Source organism: Dipteris shenzhenensis, chromosome 31, assembly GCF_047967505.1.
Source record: "Dipteris shenzhenensis isolate YYH24624 ecotype China chromosome 31, Dip_SZ_1.0, whole genome shotgun sequence".
NCBI classification, from domain to species: domain Eukaryota; kingdom Viridiplantae; phylum Streptophyta; class Polypodiopsida; order Gleicheniales; family Dipteridaceae; genus Dipteris; species Dipteris shenzhenensis.
In genome coordinates, this window is record NC_141626.1 from 30,263,139 (window position 1) to 30,269,738 (window position 6,600).

General features: G+C 39.3%; 1 pseudogene; it reads left to right on the forward strand.

Moving 5' to 3' along the window:
• The first annotated feature begins 3,165 nt into the window (after positions 1–3,165).
• Positions 3,166–3,843, forward strand: LOC147881324 (calmodulin-like protein 3 pseudogene; annotated as a pseudogene).
• Positions 3,844–6,600: the final 2,757 nt, after the last annotated feature.

Here is a 6,600-nt window from a genome sequence, read left to right on the forward strand (position 1 = left end):
GCCCTCAAATGGGTATGCATCACTTTAGCACAACATTGGAGGCCCATTAAAACATGCCTAATGTTCTCATTTAGGTGTCCCCTTGGGTTGAGGAGAAGCTCACATAGTGTACTTTTAAATGATTACTTGGTTGCATGTATGTATAGAACAAAATTTTGATGTTTTTGAATAACCTGCTATATCCTATAGTCTTCAGGATGCATGCTTCACATGCAACAAAGCACTTGTAATGCTTTAACGGTCTCGTTAGAAATCCTTATTCCTTAATTTTTTAACCCTCATTTTAGAGAACATCATCTATATATGAACAAATAGTGAACACTTTAGAAACTCTTACAAATCCCTCCCTACCATACTCTCTTTTTAGGATTATGTTAATTCAATGGATTTAGAAGGGTTTCCCTTAACTTTAGCAATCCCATATTTCAAGTATTGAGAAGCTCCCATGTAACAATGTATACCATATTCCTTGGATGAGTAGGAAATAGATATTGAAAACCTTCATACCTAAAGCCATTATAGTTGATCATAAATTCATCTCTACTATATTGTCAAATATGGGAAGGACAAGAAGGGATTTTCAAAATATTCCCAATACTCCAAACTTAAGTACTTTTAAGGAAATGTAGTCCCTACCGAACTCCTTCCTACCATTATATGAACTAGGGAGAAGTTGTAACTCTCATATACATCTTGAAATTCCCAATTTATCTCTTCTATACAATTATACTTTTAAGGCTAGACTTACATAAAAATTTGAACATTCTTCCTTTTTAAAGGAGAATACTTTATGGCACCTTCTTTGTAGGCCCTCCGAGGCTATTCTGTTGTTAGTAGAATAGGGTTGGAGCAAGCTCTTCAGACCATATTTCTTTAGAAGAATACACTTGGAGGGTCTATTAAAAAGGGGTTTTATCTTTTTCTTAGGTCATCCTAAGGAACTATAAAGAGAAGATTTGAAAGAAATAAAAAGGATATTTGAAAGTCTTAAAATAAGTCAACACTTGGACATTATATAAAGGTATATTTATATCTATCTCTATTCATCATTATTTCATATGTATGTACATATTCATTCAAAAAACTTGGAGTTTTGTGCTCCCCAAAAATGACTTGAGACTATATATTATGACCCCTCTGCATATAGTGATACTACGATAACTTCATGGCATCTACAACGTGGTGGAAGGAAGTAGAGTTCCTTGAATTGCAATCGAGAGAATTGAAAATAACATACATAACTCAACTCTTAGGATACCTTTGCCAAAAACCTCCAAACTTTGATAGAACATAGAGTAGGCGGACGACGATGCAAATGGACTTCAAAGCATTGCTCGTGCTTCCTAAGGACGATAGGATTTTGGAGAGATAGACAAAAAAAGGTTCAGTATCAAACAGAGCTTTGCAACCAGCAAGATGAATACAAGAATCCAAATAGGAAACTTATGGGCACCCATACCAGGAAGAACTACATCCACATGATGGGCAACATCATGGCCAAAGTAAGCATAGGTCGCTTGGCAAAGGAGGGCTCAACAGTTTTAATTAAAAACATGGAACACTTTTATGAAAAAAAGAACATAGAGCACTTTGTGGAAGGCAGTGCTAACAATCTAGTAATCAATGGTTATATCTTCTTTTCTAGAAAATAGATGACTTTTTCAAGCAAAGAGGCAACATTCAGCACATCACCCTTGGACTAGTAAGGAACAACTTGAATGGGCACAATAATCGCTCTTCTCTTAATTCTAATGGTCAATCACACCAACAAACCATGTAAGCAAAACTTAAGGTGAGCTTTAAACTGGCCGTTCATCTTCTTGCAACACCTATCAAATTAATCTTTTTGTTCAAAAACATTTGATGGAGAGAAACTAATATGATGATGCTCTCAATCTAAGTACTTTATGCCAATTTCAAATTTTCATGTGCTTAATGCAAAGTGATATGAACCAAGGAAGTGCATGTTCCTTGGTCTTCTAATTTTTAGAGAGGAAGCATGCTGACTCTCTCTCTACACAAAGGTGTGGTGACATGCTAAATACCAAGTGCTATGTGTGGAATGCAAACTTCTATGTGCCAAATTCAAATTGTTATGTAGTAAATTCAAATTGCTATTTGCTAAACGCAAAGTTTTATGTGCAAAATGCAAAGTTCTTAGTGCCAATTCCAAATTGCTATGTGCTTAATGCAAAGTGATATGAACCCAAGGAAGGGCATGTTCCTTGGTCTTATAATTTTTAGGGAGGAAGCATGCCAACTCTCCCCTCATACAAACATGTGGTTATGTGTTGAATGCAAAGTGCCATGTGCTGAATTCAAAATGCTATGTGCTAAATGTAAAGTGCTTTGTGTCAAATGCAATGTTGTGTGCCAAATGCAAAGTGCTTTGCTAGTTTCAAATTGCTATGTACTTAATGTAAAATGATGGAACCTAAGGAAGGGCATTTTCCTTGGTCTTATAACTCTTGGAGAGGAAGCGTGCTAACTGTTCTCCCATAGAAACGTTTGGTTATAAATGCAAAGTGCTACATATAAAATTTAAAGTGCTACATGCCAAATTCAAATTGTTATATAAAATTAATTTGCTACGTGCTAAATGCAAAGTACTATGTGCCAAATGGCTTAATGTAAAATGAGATGAACCAAGGAAGGGCACATTTCTTGGTCTTATAAGCTTTGGAGAGGAAGAGTGCCAACCCCCCTCCCACATAAACGTGGCTAAATGCAAAGTGCTATGGACCACATTCAAATTGTTATGTTACAAATTCAAGTTGCTATGTGCAAATTTCAAATTGCTATGTGCTTTTCATGAACCCAAGCAAGGGCATGCTCCTTGGACTTATAATTTTTTAAGAGGAAGCATGCCAACTCTCCCCAACACTAACGTATGTGCTATGTGCATATATAAAATTAGAAGCTTTAACAAAATGCTATCTTCTTACTCAATAAAGTAACTAATAATTTTGTTATTCCTTTTAAAATTTTTTATTTGAAGCGTGGTCACTAAAGTACGGCATGCGTCAATCAAATTATGAAATTCAAATAAAAACGTTTTTGGTCACTAGTTATTTTGGTCAATACAACTACCTGCCGGGATCTACTTATATATTTATTTATGTTAAAAGAAAAGAAAAGAAGAAGAACCCAGCCAGAATTTCAGTCATGCAGTCGAGCTTAGACCTCCTCCAACCTTCCGCTGCCGTTGATGCCTTATTCGATCACTTATGGTTGCGACGCTCCATCTTCAAATTTAGCCCATCGCCCAACCACCTGGTTCCTTTCCGCAATCTAATTGTAGACGACACCGTTCCTGCTGTATGCAATGATCATTCTCCAAATCCTAATGGGGAATCTGGGTTTTGCTATCCATCCAGAAGTGAGGCTCTCTGGCTTGAGAGAGTCTTTTCTGTCGTCGACAAGGACCAGCAAGGGACGATAAGCTTAGAGAGCCTCGGCCCTTTTCTGTGTAATCTCGGAATGGAGATGTCCGATGACAACGTAACGTCTCTGTTAGAGTCTGTGAAACCAAAGGTTCCGGGATGTTTGGACTTAGAGGAGTTCGTTCTTCTCTACAGTATCGCATGTAATTCGTCGAACGATATAGCAGATTTTGGCGATAACGAGGACAAAGATATGTTCGAGACTTTTCTAGTCTTTGATAAAAATCGAGACGGCTATATTTCCTCTGATGAGCTTCAAGAGACTCTGTGTAGCTTGGGCTTTAAAGAGGCGGAACATTTGCACCGCTGTCAAGACATGATAGATAACGTAGATGAGGATGGAAATGGTAAAGTGGATTTTTTGGAGTTCAAAAAACTGATGTCTCGACGTTGTTCTTGAGCGCATTGCCATTCCACTATTCTTTGTAACTATTCTGGGTAATTTCTTGAACATCAATTCAGAATCATGTCGGTCTTTGGTTTCCTTACTTTTCGTCCATTGTGCAAACATGTGATTCGTATGTCTCTTGGAACGACAATGTATGATCATATCGCCTCCTCTTGGATGCATTTGAAGCTATATTTCAATTTTATCGTCCTCTTGGATGCAATTGAAGCTATATTTGTGCATGTCTTTGACAAGTTTGGATTCATTAAAAGGCAATTTTAGCGCATAAGTCGATTAAAGCGATCCGCGATTAGCAATTGAAGTATTTACGTCTCAAGTACATCTCCAACGTGCGTCTGTCAATAGCGGCGGCGGTGAAGGCTTACAGATATCGGTTAAGATATTGATTCACAGAGTTTGCAATGCAAAAGCATGCCACCGCTGGCAGTTTTCCGTCGTCCATATTCTGAGGTCTTTGGTTTGAGTATGTTGAAAGCTTCTTTTGCGGAGATTGGTGGTGCAAGCCATCTCCTCGCGTGTTTCAATTTGATAGGCTTCGTGTGAGGAGGTGGAACCTGCAGTCCCGACAAAATTGAAACATGTGTGGGGCAGAACAGTCGCATGGAAACAAGGAAGCGTCGGATTGGTTTGATGGGTTGGAGGAAGGATCAGAGGAAGTTTCCAGGAATTGGATTTCAATGTGTTCTTGCAAATTTGTTCCTTACACAAGAAGTCGATTGCGATATCAAAACCCAACACTTCGACGTGCATGGAATTGCATGGAAGCTTTGCAAGCCACCCACGTGGTATGATTCTTTCAAAATGCGTGTTTTGCTCCTTAAACAATGGGAGGCTCTACAACAAACGTTAATTTCGAGAGGATCTACATCTCATAAGCCGTCTTTTGGCTTCTCGCAATTGCCCTAATGTCTAAGAATTCTCTGTACCCCCTCTATAAGCTATCTTTCCCCACCAAGTTTTGCAAAACACTTCTGGGTCTTGGTGGTTGAGGCTCTCATCCGTTATGGTTTGCATGTGTCCGATCCCTAGGATCGACATCTGATAAGCTATCTTTCAGCTTCTCCTCACATTAAACCCCTCTCTCTCTCTCTCTCTTTCTCTCTCTCTCTCTCTCTCTCTCTCTCGATGTGGGTTTTGCTTCTTCTGAAGATTTGATGGGGTTCCACTTCGTCATCATGGACCAGGTGTCATTCTTCTCTACACTCATAAGTTATAATGCTTCCCATTTCAATATCTATGCCAAAATTTCATGAAAAGAGATGCCAATCATTGCTAGCATAATAGTAATCCCAAAACCACCTATCTCATTTTACCACCTCTGTGTCTTTTGTCCTTGCGCAGTATCCTTGCTATAGTGGAAGCACCCCTATATTTGTGGTAATCATATGTTCTTGCTTGGAACTGATAAAACCTTTCAATGAAGCGTCTCTAGTAGTGCATCATCTCCCTTAACTCTCACTTATCCCAGTCAAACTCAACATAACTTCTAGGTAGATCGGCTTGTACTGGCACTGTTGTTAAAAATATGATTGAAACTGGGCACATCCTCATCCTTCTTAAAAGTATTCCCATCAAAATGACAATCTTTGGTGGATTCCTTTGAAAAGGATAAAGGTGTGCCCAAGTTTCAACGATATTTTTGAATCACCCATCCAAGAGGCACTACAACCATCGATCAATTGACTCAACATGTGTCCATCTTGATCCCAAAGCTTTGGGTGCCAAAGCAATGGCTAGCACTTGAGCTCTTTCTACATTCTAGGTTGGTTTAGATGAGGCTAGTGAAGAGGTGTTGCCATACACCCATTAGGCTCTACATTGAGGGTGGTCTCTTCCTCATTAGGGGAGCCTCTATGAAAATCCACCATTGTGACTACCACCATTGGCCTTCACTACATCTTTGAACGAATGTTGCCCAAAGCCCTCTCCACCTAGGAAGAAAGGATCTACCAAGAAACTCTCACACCTATAATTCTTCCTAAAGATAGGTCGGCACCAAGTCTTTAGGTATCCCATAAAACCTCAACTAAAACAACCTACTTTACCACAATCTACCAACAAAGACAACTTAGGTGAGAGCTCTAGAAAAGGAGCTTAGAGTGCACATTTTCTAGCACTAGGGCTATCTCTTGGTCCTCTCTTGGTCTATTAAGCTCTACGATGCCATGTGGCAACCAAATTAGCACACCCTCTAGCCTTGATATATCCATTTGAAGCCAAGATCAACCCCCATGTGGGTAGCTCCTCTGTCATGGTAAGGAAGCATATTGATTTGGTCCAATTAATCTTGGCCTTAGGGACTCAACAATAGATGTCCAATAGGAACCTCACATTCTCCAAGGTGGTGGAACAGCACATAAATGGTAATGTCACACCTATAATTCTTCCTAAAGATAGGTCGGCACCAAGTCTTTAGGTATCCCATAAAACCTCTACAAAAATACTAGCATGATGTGATTTAGCAAATCATAACTAAAACAACCTACTTTACCACAATCTACCAAAGACAACTTAGGTGAGAGCTCTAGAAAAGGAGCTTAGAGTGCACATTTTCTAGCACTAGGGCTATCTCTTGGTCCTCTCTTGGTCTATTGAGCTCTACAATGCCATGTGGCAACCAAATTAGCACACCCTCTAGCCTTGATATATCCATTTGAAGCCAAGATCAACCCCCATGTGGGTAGCTCCTCTGTCATGGTAAGGAAGCATATTGATTTGGTCCAATTAATCTTGGCCTTAGGGACTCAA